Here is a 16,413-nt window from a genome sequence, read left to right on the forward strand (position 1 = left end):
TCGTAGCTCATTTTCAGGTAAGATCTGGTTTCACCTTCACGGCTTCACCACCACCCTCTTATTTAGTTTGATTTCACAAAAGATCTGGTTTGTCCTCAAATTAGAAAAGGTATTTTTTTTGGTTTGTCCTCAAATTAGATAAGCTGATCAGTTTGTCCTGCAATTTTTTTTTTACTCGTTAATTGGCTTTGTTGTCTGGCTTGAAGATTGTAGCAAAGGTGAATCAGTGGGTTAATCTATTATCTTATTGTGGAGACTGAATCAGTGGGTTTTTTTTTTATCTTATTGCTGGCTTGAAGGCTCGTTAGTTGGCTTTGTTGCACGTTGCAGTGATGAGCTCGTTGGCTGTTGCAGTGTTTCTCTCTTTGTTGTCTAAAAATTGGTAGTAGCATTTTCGTTCTTTTGGTCCATTAGGAGATTGCAGAGGGATTCAATTGAATGAGGCAGTAAAAGAATTTGGAATAAGAAAGAACAGAACTAAGAGCTGCCAATCTCATATGATTGATTCTTTAACTGAAACTATGAAAGGCACTCTTCAAGAAAGAACCAAGCAGATGCTAGTTGGCTATGTTTGACCTTTCGCAATCATTTGTTTCATTAAGAATATTTCCACTTGGATGCAAAAGCAGAATGATGCAATAGCATAATCCTCCACATGCCACCGCATCTCACCTAGTTTTAACATGCATGGACAGAGAAATATCTGACTTACCTATGATTGAGCAATTTACATAATTCTTAATTAGCCATTAGGCCTCCATGTACTAAGCTGCTGTCTACCTGGCTGTTTGTTTTTGTTCTTGTTTCTTTGGGTATTAACTCTACCTTGAATTTTGCTAATAGTTCTTGGTATTTACCTGTAATTTACTTATGATTCAACATGAAGGGAATTTCTGGTCTTGGATTTTAGGTAGAAGTTTGAGAAGAAAGAAAATGTTAACCATTATTAACACTAGGTGTATATTTTAGTTTTGGCAATTATTACAAGACTAGGATTATTTTCTGTGCATAGGTATATGTGTGTATATATATATAATTTATTTATTTATTTATTTATTGAACCGGGGTTGAACCGGTCCGACCGGTTGAACCTCGACCCTTTTACTTCACCGGTTCATTTAACGGTCCGAGTTTTAAAACATTGGCGAGAAGGGAGCAAAATTATAACTGGGGCCCTTTTCACCTTTCTTGAACGCAAGAGGAGAGTGCTCCGGTTCAGGTTTGAACCGGAATCGGACCGAAACAGGTCTAGTGGTCTGCTGATTCAAAATCGAAAGTGAATTTTCGAAACAAAAATCGGAACTATAATCGTGACTAAAGATTCAGATTCACTTTCAAGTTCATAAAAGTTTTGATTTGAAATTGGAACTGATAGTTTAAGATCCGTTCAAATTGTCTAAAAAAATATTTACTGTCGAAACATATTTAGTCAATTTAAAATTCAATATCAATAGTCAACAACTAATAACCAATAATTTCAATTCCTACCTAACAACTCATTGTTCCATTATATTAGTAAGTCTATACCCCATAACTGATTTAAGCCTAAAAACAATCTAAACTAATTAATAATAAGATATTTTTTTCATAAACTTTTCATCAATTCTTCTTTTTCCTTACACATGATAACATAATAAAGTTTTTTTTTTTAACATTCATTGTCATATTTTCTTATAATCAATTTTTTAACAACAATCAAAACCGAAACTGCAAGTTTATAAATCAGAATCAGAAGTTCAAATTGTAACCGTCCCTATATGAGTCAGTTCAGGTTTCACCTTTCAAAAAGAATCGGAATCACAAATCGAAACCAACAGTTCTGGAACTGTAACCATGTCTAGTAACAATTACAATAACTTTTCTCTTTTCTATTCTCTTTCTTCTCTTTTTTTCTCTCAATATATGGCTAGTTTGGCACCTCAATTTTTTGAGAAATTTGTCTTCAACAAGTTTTAAAATAATTTTAACTATAGGAACCTCTAAAAGCATCCCAAAATTTTTAAAATATACACTTAAAATATTTCAAAACACACAAAAATTATTTTTTTTCCTACCTTCCTTTTTTCTTCTTTCTCCCTCACCTCAGCCCACCACAGCACGGCCACCTCATTCCGCCACTGACAGCCTGCCTTATTTTTTGTTTTCCTTTTCTCCGTCTTTCCTCTCTCCTTCCCTCCCTCTCTGTTCCCCCTTCCTCTACCTACCTCTCTCCCTCCCCCCTCTCACTCGTTGCCAACTTCCCTCTCCAGGGCGATCTCTAATTGAGATTTGGTCGATTGCATGCCAACTATCAAACCGTTAACAATATACCATTTTATGTCACAGTAATAGAAAGTTTTTATAATAACTAAACTGGTGAATAGTATAATTATAAACTAGTGATAAATGCACGCTCAATGCGTGTGCAAAGAATTGCATAATATTTTATGGTGAATGAATTTTGTATAGTTCTTTTTATGATTAATGCAAACTCTAATATTTTAAATTGTTTTTGACAAAATGATTGTTGTGTTAGCAATTACTTCTTAAGGATAGTTATATTGAAAAATATGTTTAAATAGTAAATTAAAAAATGCTTATAGGTAGTTATGTTGACAACATGTATTTGGGTAGTTAATGGAATTCAAAATAGTTTGTTTGAGGGTAAATATGGAAGCACATAAAATGACAACAAAATGTTTAGGCCAAACCCTATCCTTTCTCTTTATATACTAATGTAAAATGCACACACCAATGTGTGTGCAACTAATAAGAAAATATTATTAAAAATTTGAGTAAATATGTATCATTTTCAGAAGAATTGGTTTTACATTTTTGATAGTAGATATTAAAAAATTCACCAAAATAAATTGCATAAATAGATAACTATTTAGAAATAATTCATAACTCTAATTGGTAGTTGATTATATTAGGTAGTTAGTAAGGGCAGTTTAGGAAAAATATAAAGTGATACAAATTTATTTAACAGTGATAGTGTATACACTACCTGTGGATATAAAATTTACCCTTTTATATATGGATTAATCTTGTATATACTTGTTTCAAAAAAAAAATTTGTATACACTTTGAGTGTACACTATCACCATTAGGTATATAACACATGTGTAAAATTTGATTTTGAAATCCAAAATTTATTCATATATTATCTATCCAATCATGATAATGTATATGTAGACAATGGAATTTTAATTAAATTCTAAAAATTACCATTGGTCTATTAAATGTTTTCGTCCAATCGAATATTGCCATATGGCACGTACACTTGGAAAAATTGGTTATTAAATGACCAATTATATTTTGCCACGTGTCAAGGCGAGGTGTTCCAAATCAATTCAAATTGCAGGGATATCTCCACCAACCAGATCATGTCATGTCACATGTCCATTGGATAAATATCTAAATATTTATTTCGTATTAAAGGGATAATATTTAGAGTTATTTAGTCCAAGTATATCTCTTATATACTGCAATAGCTTGGCCAGTCAAACGGCGCCATGTCACGTGTCCCTCCCCGAGTTTGGCCAATCGATAAATTTCTTATCTCTTTATTAATAAATATAAAATGAGGAGATAATATTTGACTGGTACAGTCCTAATATGACTGCACGTCTTGCAAGACAAGTAAAGTGGTACACAGGTTCTCAACCTCTACCTCTTGCTACAACTATAAGTAGAGGTCTCTCTCTACCAAATCAAGGACACAAAAAGAAAATACACAGAGGGACTTCAAAGAGCATCACATACGCTCAAAGCATTGAAGCTCCAAGCTACAAAGGTTCGGCTCTTCAAGCTCTCCAAGTCTCCCAGATATCAAGACTTGAGTCTTCAAATATCTTCTAAAGTTCTTCAAATCTTCTATATCAAGATTTGAAGGAATCGGTGGTGGATCTAAGAACAAGCTGCGAAGCCCTTGGATTAGCATTCGAGGAGGAGAATCGAGGGAAACTCTCTACAAGTTCGAGAAAACCCCAGAGATTGTACTCACATATTTTCTTAAATTTATATTACACATTTGTCGTGTATATTTCTTGTTTTTGTTTGCAGACTTGAAATTTTATCGCGTACAAATTTTTGGCACGCCCGGTGGGACCATCTCTGCCTTCCATCTCTTCTCTTCGAATATTCAACTACATACATCATCGATGGCACCAAAGAGCAACAAAATCATGATTGCACGTTCCAAGGCTACTGATGCTAAGCCTGTTCAGGAAGCTGCACATGTTGCCACCAATACCCGCGCTATTGGTCCTATGACAAAGAGTATGACGAGAACTTCCACCCAAAGTAGCATGGAAGCTCCATCGGCACCAACTCCCGTCTTCGGTTCAACATCATCAATGAGCTATTCTTCCGCGAAAGGGATCCAAGACGTTCCTGCCTCAATTGAGAAGGTTCTCGCCATGCTCGAATTTGGATCCGAATCCAAATTTTCTGAGCATGATGATGATTCATCAAGCACGGGATCAGCTTCTTCACATGAAACCCTTCAATCAAAAATTTTTATGGAAGATTCTGCTACTTCTTCTACTGCAATGCCTGCTATGATGACAAATGCTTTAAGTCTTGAAGAACAAGTTTCGAACATGTCCAAGATGATGGAGACTATGATGAAACACATCAAGGACCAAGATGCTCTCATTGCTCAACTGCTCACCCAGAAAGATCGCGCTCCTGAAGGAAGCCATGCGAACCAAGAGCGTGAAATTCCCTCGTCTAAAGGCAAAGACAAGGTGAAGGAAGTATATGTGACCGCCGATGGAACTATCCCCGTGGAACAACTGAAGGAACTTGTTGAAGGCGTGATCAAAGATAAAAAGGAGGGTGGTTCAAAGTCAAGCTTTACCTACTGCAAGCCTTACACTGCTAGAATCGACAATCTCGCAATGCCTGCTGGATATCAACCGCCTAAATTTCAACAGTTCGATGGGAAGGGTTGTCCAAAACAACATGTGGCCCATTTTGTCGAAACCTGCAATAACGCTGGAACCTATGGCGACCTGCTAGTCAAACAGTTCGTCCGATCCTTGAAGGGCAACGCGTTTGATTGGTACACTAATCTCACTCCGGGGTCCATCGACAGTTGGGAACAGTTGGAACAAGAGTTCTTGAATCGCTTCTACAGCACTAGAAGAACCGTCAGTATGCTGGAGTTGACTAACACTCGTCAATGGAAGGATGAACCTGTGGTCAACTACATTGATAGATGGAGAAGTCTGAGCCTCAACTGCAAGGACAGACTGTCTGAACCCTCTGCCATAGAAATGTGCATTCGAGGAATGCATTGGAGCCTAAGCTACATTCTACAGGGTATACGCCCAAACACATTTGAAGAATTAGCTACTCGTGCTCATGACATGGAGTTAAGCATCACGGCCAATGCAACTGATGGGCTTCCTATTCAAATTCCGCGAGTGCAGCCGCTTCGTCAAAGCAATGAAAGGCAAGAAAATAAAAAAGGGGGCAAGCCTCCTTCAAGACTCAGTAATAAGGAGTCCATGGCAATAAATATAGCCCCCATGAAAATTGCTACCAAAGTGAGCCGAAAGGTCACTGAGAAGTTGGATCCATCTCAAAATAGGTCAATAAGAAGACCCACGTTAAAAGAGATGCAAGAAAAAGAATACCCATTTCTTGAATCTGATTTACAAGGGATGTTTGATGACCTTTTCAAGGAGAAACTCCTTGAACTTCCCGAAATGAAGCGCCCAGAGGAAGCCGGTCAAGTCAATGATCCAAACTATTGCTGTTATCATCGCCTGATTGGCCACCCTCTCACTAAATGCTTTGTCTTTAAAGACAAAATTATGGAATTGGCCCGTCAAGGAAAGATCCTTCTCGAGGAAGATAAAGCATCGGCAAACCAAACAACAATAATGTTTGGATCTGTGTGTTGCCCGATAGAAGCTCTACCCACATCAAGCAGTGCTCTGTCTGTACAAACGGAGTTTGAAAAGTCGTCGATTGAAAATGTTGTCGAAGATGATAATGAAGGATGAACTTTAGTCACTCGAAAAAGGACCTGCAAGCCAAAGACAAAGAAGCACATCTTTCCGAAAAGCATGCGCTCGACAAAGGCTAAAGTAATAGTGAAACGACAAAATGCAACAAAGAAACAAAAGAGAGTCGCCACAACACCAATTTCGTCAGATTTTCAGCTTCTTCAAGAGGTTCGACAGCCCGTGACATTGAGAAAATTTATACCCAAAGGGTATTTAAGTGATGATACTGATAAATCCACTTCTTGTAATGTCGTCAAAGCTGAAAATCCTCAAGTCACAAAAATTGGCACTGAATTTGAGAAAAAACTCAAAGTCGATGATAAACCACTGGTGGATTGTTCAACGACCATCATTTTTGATGATGACGATTTAACTGTTGAGTTCAAGACCCACAATCGACCTTTGTTTGTTAGTGCATATGTTCGAGAACAAAAGATGAATCGGATACTCATTGATGGGGGATCTGCTGTCAATATCATGTCCGTACGTGCTATGAAAGAGTTAGGAATCTCAAGTGATGAACTCTCCCAGAGCCGCCTCATGATCCAAGGATTTAACCAAGGGGGGCAAAGAGCAATTGGCCTCATAAGGCTTGAATTGCTCATTGGTGAGCTATCTTCAAGCGCGTTATTTCATATCATTGAAGCCAAAACCTCATATAACATGCTATTGGGAAGGCCCTGGATTCACGAGAATGAAATTATACCATCTACTCTGCATCAATGTTTCAAATATTGTCGAGACGGTATTGTTAAGAAAGTTACTGCCGATGACAAACCTTTCACGGAAGCCGAAACTCACTTTGCCGACGCCAAATTTTATCTTCACAAAGAAGCAAAAAGAAAGGAATCAGTAAGGGAAGAAAGTCAAGATTCCAAAGTACCCATTGAGAAGATATACTCCAAGATCAAAGAGGGAAGAAGGTCAGTCTTCTTTTATCAGAAATGACACATTAAATGTTCCGCTCACCAAGATAGAGCCTGTTAAAATTGAGAAGGTGAGCTTGCAAGGGTTTGTCCGTCCCAAAGAAGAACCGGCAGTGGAACATTACTCGCTACCAACTAATCGGACTCAAGAAGGTTTTGATCCAAACGCCTATAGACTTCTTGCTAAGGCGGGTTATAACCCAAATGAGAAGAATACATTGGGCAAACTCCCTCCTGAAGTGACTGGCGAGAAGACTCACGGATTGACACCTACGCAGAAAATGTTGAAAGAAAGGGGTTATAATGTTGAAAGTTCATCGATGGGTCTTGGTTATCAACCGCCCTCTCCTGTTCGTATAATGATCAAAAGAGCGAGTTGTAACTATGTGAACGAAGAAATGGAGGTCACAAGCCGAAAGAGATCTGTGTTCGACCGATTGGGAAATAAGTCAAAACGTACTTCTGTGTTCGACAGACTTGGTCCGCAGCCGAAAAATTTGAAGTCGCCTGTCTATGAGAGATTAGGCAGTAAAAAACAAGAGTACCAAGTTGCCAGGGAAGAAAGTCTTACTCCAATAAAGAAGAACGGACCAAGAAAGCGAGTCTCCAATTTCTTCATGCACTATGGAGACTTATTCAATGTAAGAATTGAAACCATTTTTGAAGAACAGGGTCAAGAAAGTATGGCTTCCTGTCACCATATTACGATCAGTGATCCCGAAGAAGAAGAAGAAGATGCAGATGACGCTCCCCCTGAACTTGAACAAGGGGTAAAAAATACAGTCGATGAGCTAAAAGAGATTAACCTTGGCACAAGCGACGATCCTCGCCCAATTTACATAAGCTCTTGTATGACTCCTGAAGAAGAAAAAGAGTATGTTGATTTGCTGCTCGAGTTCAGGGACGTCTTTGCCTGGAATTACTCAGAAATGCCTGGTTTGGATCCAAGGGTCGCCGTTCATAATTTGTCTGTCAAGCGAGGAACAAAACCTGTCAAGCAAACGCAAAGGCGCTTTCGGCCCGAATTGATTCCTCTGATAGAAAATGAGATAAATCGATTGATTGAAACCGGATTCATACGAGAAGTAAAATATCCAACATGGATTTCAAGCATCGTCCCTGTAAGGAAAAAGAATGGGCAAATTCGAGTTTGTGTTGACTTTCGAGACTTAAACGAGGCTTGCCCCAAAGATGATTTTCCTCTCCCCATCACAGAATTGACGGTAGATGCTACAACCGGGCATGAAGCACTATCTTTTCTCGATGGATCGTCTGGCTACAATCAAATACGCATGGCGCCCGAGGATGAGGAGCTAACTGCCTTCCGCACCCCCAAGGGAATTTATTGTTATAAAGTAATGCCGTTTGGCTTGAAAAATGCTGGAGCGACATATCAAAGGGCAATGCAAAGAATATTTGATGATATGCTCCATAGAAATGTGGAGTGCTACGTTGATGACCTTGTGGTGAAATCAAAGAAGCGAGAGGATCATATTCAAGACCTTCGAAGAGTTTTCCAACGCCTTCGGAGATACCAATTAAAGATGAATCCTTTGAAGTGCGCATTCGGAGTCACTTCTGGCAAGTTTCTTGGTTTCATCGTTCATCAACGGGGAATAGAAGTCGATCGATCTAAAATTGATGCCATTGTGAACATGCCTGAACCGCGAAATATTCATGAATTGAAGAGCCTTCAAGGGAAGTTGGCATATATCCGGAGGTTTATCTCTAATTTGGCCGGGCGATGCCAACCCTTTAGTAGACTGATGAAGAAAGGGGTACCCTTCGAGTGGGATGAATCGTGTAGGAATGCTTTTACAAGCATCAAGGCGTATCTCATGAATCCCCCAGTGCTGGCTGCGCCCATTCCAGGAAAACCATTGATTCTCTATATTTCCGCTCAAGAACGGTCGGTTGGGGCCTTACTTGCTCAAGAAAATGATGAAGGTAAGGAGAATGCACTGTATTACTTGAGCCGGATGATGACATCTAATGAGTTGAACTACTCACCCATCGAGAAGTTGTGTTTGGCACTTATATTTGTCATTCAGAAGTTGAAACATTACTTTCAAGCACACACTATTCGACTCATATCTAAGTCTAATCCCATTAAATATGTCATGGCAAAACCTGTACTGTCTGATCGACTCGCCAGATGGTACCTCCAGTTTCAACAGTTTGAAATTATTTACGTACCTGCGAAGGCTGTCAAAGGACAAATATTGGCAGACTTTTTAGCCGATCATCCCCTACCTGCCGAGTGGGAGTTGACTGATGAACTTCCCGATGAAGAAGTGTTTATGGTCGAATCGTCGTGGTCAATGTATTTCGATGGAGCTGCTCACCGTGATGGAGCTGGTGCGGGAGTTGTCTTTTATACTCCTGAAGCAGATATATTGCCATACTCTTTCACTTTAACACGCCGGTGTTCCAACAATGTGGCTGAATATCAGGCGTTGATTCTCGGTCTTGAAACGGCTGTAGACATGAAGCAGTTGCATCTTAGAGTCTACGGTGATTCAAAATTGGTGGTAAATCAACTTCTTGGTGTTTATGATGTCAAGAAACCCGAATTGATCCCATATTATAAGTATGCAAGACAACTCATGGGATATCTGGGCGATGTCACTATAGAACATATCCCTAGAAATTTCAACCAACAAGCTGATTCTTTGGCAAGGGTGGCGTCCATGATCACTCTACCTTCTCATCGAAATCAGATTTCAATATGTCAAAATTGGGTCATACCTCCGATGTTTGATGAAGATGATGATGGTGAGGAAGAAAATACTTATCATATTTTTGTCCATGAGATCGAAAAGGAGGATTGGCGTCATCTCATAGTAGATTACCTTAATCATGGGAAGTTACCAGAAGATTCCAAGAAAAGGGTTGATATACGTCGTCGAGCGCCACGTTTCATTTACTACAAAGGGACGCTTTACCGAAGATCATTCGATGGGGTGTTTCTACGATGTCTTGGGGAAGATGAGGCCATGCAAGCAATGGAAGAGGCTCACTCTGGGATATGTGGTGCTCACCAATCTGGCCCGAAATTACACTTTCGCATTAAAAGAATGGGATACTACTGGCCAACAATGGTGAAGGACTGTATCGATTTTGCTAGAAGATGTCAAGCTTGTCAATTCCATGGCAATTTCATCCGTCAACCTCCTGAACCATTGCATCCAACTGTAGCTTCTTGGCCGTTCGATGCTTGGGGTTTGGATATAGTTGGACCGCTTCCAAAATCTTCCGGAGGACACATTTTTATTTTGGCAGCGACGGATTATTTCTCAAAGTGGGCCGAAGCGGTTCCTCTAAGAGAGGTCAAAAAGGAGAATGTAGTAGATTTTATCCGCTCGCACATCATTTATCGATATGGGGTCCCGCGTTATATCATCACCGATAATGGTAAACCTTTTTGCAATGTAGCAATGAACAAACTTTGCGAAAAGTTTCATTTCAAACAATACAATTCGTCCATGTACTACGCTGCCGCAAATGGACTCGCTGAAGCATTCAACAAGACCTTATGTAATCTGTTGAAGAAAATCGTGGATAAATCGAAAAGGGATTGGCATCTTCGGATTGGAGAAGCGCTTTGGGCATACCGAACCACTTTTCGAACTCCCACACAAGCAACCCCATATGCGCTTGTTTACGGTGTTGAAGCTGTTCTTCCACTTGAGTGTCAAATACCTTCGCTAAGAATTGCAATTCAAGAAGGGCTCAGTGGAGAAGATAATGTTCGTCTTCGCCTTGAGGAATTAGAAGCACTCGACGAAAAGAGATTGGAAGCTCAGCAACGGATTGAGTGTTATCAGGCTCGCCTTTCAAAGGCATTCAATAAGCACGTTCGACCCCGCTCTTTTCAAATTGGAGAGTTAGTGCTCGCCGTTCGGAGACCAATCATTCTCACTCATGGGGGACAAAGAAAGTTTACTCCTAAGTGGGATGGTCCATATGTCATTCGAGAAGTATATACAAATGGCTCATACAAGTTGGTTGCTGAAGATGGATTAAGGGTTGGCCCCATCAATGGCAAGTACCTAAAAAGGTACTATGCATAATCGGAACCGCGCGATGCTCCTGGCCCGCATGAGCTAAAACTGTGGATGGCAACCACCAATAGTGTAGTATGTGGTTAAACTGCTGAAACACTCCACCAAGTCTAAGGTGGTAAACAAATAGATACTCCTGGCCCGCATGAGGTTAAAATGTGAACGGCAGGAACTACGTGTGACTTGATTCCCTTGTTGGGATACGTAGGCAGCTTAGAGGGCAACTTCTAAGTTCAGTTACACCACTCCAAATCAAATCCTTGTTTCCTTGCACAAAAAAAAAAAGAGATAAGAAATAAAAAGCATTTTATTATTAGAAAAAAAAAGAAGAACTCATTACATAAAGAAAATGATAAAAGAATTCAAGAAAAGAAGGACATGGTGGAAAGTCTAAATATCAAATTTGTATTCCACTACAGCTACTTTATATGATTCAAGTGCAGACTTCATGTCTTCAAGTTCCTTCACAGCATCATCAGTCAAGATGCTAGTATTTTCAATGGAAGATAGCTCATCATGCGCTTGGGTTATTTCGGTCTGGATCTCTTTGAAAGTTTCATGCTTTTGATCGATAGTTGAGCTGATTGCCAAGCTTTGTTTCTCCAAATTGATGAGTTCCTGTTGCAGAACCTTCTTCCTGTCTTCAATGGACTGCAACTTTTCTTCAAGACTTTGCAGATGACAAGTTAGTTCTTCTTCCTTTGCCTTAACTCTCCCGAGTTGGACGGTCGCTTTGGAAAGGAGTTCTGCGTGTGTTTCTTTGCTCATCCTTTCCCACGATGAAGATGCCAAAAGATCATATGCCTCCGCCTTGGCAAACAATTCTATCAAGTGGTCTTTTAAAGGGAGACCATTGGTAGGATCCGTTCTTGTGATTTCTGCAATGATTTCCTCTGCACACTCTTTTAAAGAAGAGATCTGATCAATTGGAGTGTCAAGAATCTGTCCGCGAAAATCCATCCACAAACTTTGCAAGTACTTTCTTCGATGCGCCTGGATCAATTTTTGACCATGAAATTCTGAAACCAATGCTACCTTAGGTTTTTTTCGGATTTCATGCAAATTAGTCAGCTCCTTCTTTGACAAGGCACCTCCACTGGGGGCAAGTTGCTTTGGGATGCTGATAACGACTTCGTCACCTTTCTTGTTTGAAATTATAGCATCAGTCTCAAGTTCAATTGGTGAGTTGGTACCAACATCTTCTTGGTGGAATTCAAGAAGTGGGGGCTGAAAAAAAAAATGTTATGAGAATAAAAAAAAAATTTGAAAAAAGGGGAGAGATGATTACCTTAAGTGGCGACACTCCAACCGACGGTGGTGAAAAGGAAATTTCCTCCAAATCAGAAGATATCCTCTTCTTCGATCGGTTCCAATGACAGTCTTGGCTACTACTGCCACTCGCCAACGAATGGGCTCCTCTTTGGGTAGATTCGATGCCCTGAGCTTGAGTCCCTTCTTGTTCTATAGCCTCGAGAGAATTACGGTCGTCCATCGTTTCAATTTCGACGTCTCCCTCTGTATGAGTCACTGATAAAGATTTTGAAACCTGGGGCGGCATCTTCTTTGCTGGAATCACTGGTTGCGCCTCTTTGATGGCCTGTCGAGAGTCCTTGGAAGACTTATTTCTTGTATCAACGTTTTCCAAGGGGCTGCTAATGGTTTTGTTCTTCCGCAAGGTGGATGAGGTAAGACCCGTTACGATCTCTATAGCTCCATCATAATGCACTGGCTCATTGGCGGGGGTAATCTTACCCTTCTTCGATGACTGCTGAGGGATCTTAACGGTGAATTTAAAACAAGTTGAAGAGACACTATTTGACCGAGTCGACCACCAGGCATCATAGTTTTTTGTGATCAATGGATGCTTCCTGTGCATGGGTATAGTCATCCGAGACTGCGTCTGCGTGCGAACTGACGAATCCCATAGTTGAATAGCTTCACCTAAGGTATAAGTGTGAGTGATCTCTTTCAAGTTGTTGGGGATGTCCTGACAAAAATCGAATTGCCTGCTGAACCTGCAAGGATTATATTTTTCAATAATGAAAGTATTGTCCTTACGTAGAGTTAAATGACAAGAGCGTTGACTAATGAAGTAGCTCGTGAGTCTTGGTGATAAGGATCCGTCATCGATCAACGCCTTTTTTTCATTCTCAGTCCAGCACAACTTAGGAAGCATCAAGGGATTCGTTTCTTTGAAGATTTCCTCAGCTTCCAATTGGCCATAAAATATTACCATTTTCTCACCACTAAATCTTGTCATGCGGGCGTGGTGGCTACTTGATGATTTTCATAATATACGTCGAAGTATTGGCCAATCCAAGCATAGACGTAATGGATTGGAAAAGTTACCCCACATTCTCCAAGGTTAGGGGCGTGGACGATCTCCCTCAACCCATGATATATGCTCGCAAGGACGGGAATTGCAAGACAAAATCTTTTCCCTGTAGCCATTAAGCATGCAACCTTGAAGACACTTGGGCGAATACGGTCGACCTTTTTGCTTGGCAAAAGGAACTTGCAAATCCAACACGCTATGAATGCCGCAATATAGGTTTCCTTTCTTAGAGACCCTGGGATACCCAGGGTGTCAAAAGGGACATTGAAGTCATTCGTATTGGCAAGGTCGTAAGGCTCCACGCTTCCAGAAGGGTTGTAAGTCATTTTTGGTTTAGATGTGGTCTTCCTTCTATTCGCTCTACTCGGAGGAGCCCTATACCTAGCCTCTCCTTTGAACCAGAAGCGAATCCAGTCCTTCATCCATACTCCTTGGTCATTCGTCCAGAGGTGGTAGTAAGCCGAAAAAAGATGCCTGCAACTCTCAGGGAGAAGTGGTTTCCCTTCTTTGTCACGAGTGAGGAGCTCCCGTGCCGAAGGAACAACTTCATCGAAAAACGTGCCGTCGATCGAAAGGCCACCGAGTCGATAAAGGTCCCAAAGTGTGATGGACAACTCCCCAACGGGCGTATGGAGCGTGTTCGTCGAGGGACACCAATATTTGAAGAAGGCCCGCAAGATATTTTCACAGCGGTCGTAGGAGTATCTCGACGCGTAGACGGCTTCAAATATGCCAGCGCGTGTGAGTATGTCTTTATACCTTCCAAGCATGTCCTCAACCCACTCCCAATAATGGGAGGTGAAGCACGCCTCACCGAAGAATGACGAAGGGGTTTTCCATGTAGCTTTGTCAACATTGAATCCCACGAACGGAAGAGTGAATTTGGCTATTTCTGGATCTCCATTGTGAAGTGACGAGTTTAATACGACCACTTCTTCTTCCCTCGATGTAGTGGAGAAAGTCGACGGTGCCACCACTTCCTTGATCCACTTGCTAGTCCAATCTTCGAGATGAAAGCATCCTTCAAGGGGTATGAAGGATTCAGCGAGCGGGCCGATTGCTGGTTTGTAAACATGTAGTGACAAGCTCTTTGATTGAGTTCCTCCCCGTTCATCCGTCAGTGAAATATGCGGCACTGGCACGGCGTAGCCCTTAATTTGCATGATTGCTGGAATTTTGTAAAAGAAAATATTAGAGGATGCAGGAGTTTCGTGCAAGAAGTTTGGTAATTAAATTACCTAATTGGTTGCCTCTTCTCAAATCCTCGGAATTGTTTCGAACCCCTCTTCAAGCACAGCTTGAGTTGTCTACAAAGAGGCAAGTTGACAAAGTTTACATCAAAATCATGTATAGTAGGAATATTTGGGGGGGAAAAAAAAAAGAGGGAAAAAAAATAATAATAATAATTATTATTTTTAAGGTCAGAGTTCTCGCAAAAGGAAGGAAAATTTTTGCTCAGATATCATATTGTCCTAATAGATGAGCAAAAGCCAAAAAAAAAATGAATAGAAAAAAAAAACAAATAAAAATGGTATGAAAATTGAGATTTCAGCTCCGAGGAATAGCTCAAAAAAAAAAATATTTTGAGCAGATCTTCATGTTAAATTTTCAGCTCTCAGGAATAGCAAAAAAAAAAAAAAAAAGAAAGAGAAAACAAAAAAAAAAACAAAAAGGGAAGCGCGAGTACCGGATGACGGCTGACTCTGGCGCAGCGGCAATTTGATGCTTGCGGCTCGGCGAAGGTGATAATCAAATTCTTCAAACGGCTTGCAACATTGACAACGAAGATGTTGTCCCCGAATCTACTGTTGCTTAGACTACAAGGGTAAGCCACGGTTCATGCAAAGCGGTAAAACAAGAAACATAAGCAGGGGGGTACCATGGCTTGGAGAAGTAGCGCGCACCTTAAAGTAATCCAAGAGTAGCTCGGCGCGTTTTTGACCGACTCCAAATTGATTATATTAGTCTAAGAGGCAGCAAAGCCAAGCAGACCAGTAGATAATAGACGACGGCAATAGCAAATAAAGACGTAGCAGCAGGAAACGAGGGAGAGTTTGCCTTTGGATTGTGGCTAAATTGATGCCTCAACCATTGAGTATTTATAACAGGTATGCATCCCGTATTCAGGAAGGATTCTAGTCAGAAGTGTTTCACTTTAAGATGTTGAAGGATTCATTATTCGAAGTACTTGCGGTTTAGCAGGCTAATTTATCGAGCCGAGGAAGTTTACTCGCAAAAGGAATCTGGTTCTTCCTGTTTTGTATAATGGGACGAAGAGAAAGGATGAAATGCGAAGCTCTTGTTCTCACGATTGGCTTCCTCTGCGAGTTGGATTCCCAGCATTTGTGTCAGAGTGCTCCTTGAGTTCCGAGTGTGATCAGTGAAGAAATTAATTATTTAGTTTATCAGTGGTGCAAATCCTAACTTCAAAGGGTTGAATACTACAAAGAATGGAGTTAGTCTGAAGTAGGAGATATAAAGCTATTCCGTATGATGATTCGGCTCAGATGCATGAAATGGTGATGTTCCACGTAGCTATCCTATATGATACAAGACACTGCTATAAAGTTTGCAAAGCTTGAAGTTTGGAAGCGGTGGAGTTCCGTGGTTCCTATGATTTCTATGATCAATTGGATTCCTTTAGAATTTTTCTCGCGAAGTCTTTATAAGTTTTGGGAGATTAGCTGATAGTGGTCTCCATTGCAATTGGGTTTCGGACTTCTAAATTGCTTGGTCTTTGAGACTAACAAGGAGTGGAGGCTGTCAGCTCAAGAGTCCTGGTCATATTAGAGGAGTTCTTAGCGGTTTGCAGCTTGAGTTCCCAAGGCTAACAAGAGAAGATGATCTCGAGTTTCGGAGCGGTGGAGTTCCGTGTGTAGTTGATAAGCAAGGCGCATGGTAGATCAATTCGATTCCTGTGATTTCATTTTTTTAAAGCACCTTGCACGTAGATGATTGGGCATACGATATGCAATATTCTACAAATGAATACGTTGGCTTCTTGAGGACAAATGGTTATAATTAAAATTGGTGGCTACTTTATCACCAATTCAGAGGTTACGGATTGCAAAGCCCTGGACAGAGCTCAG

Source organism: Coffea eugenioides, chromosome 6 (genome assembly GCF_003713205.1).
Source record: "Coffea eugenioides isolate CCC68of chromosome 6, Ceug_1.0, whole genome shotgun sequence".
Lineage (NCBI taxonomy): Eukaryota > Viridiplantae > Streptophyta > Magnoliopsida > Gentianales > Rubiaceae > Coffea > Coffea eugenioides.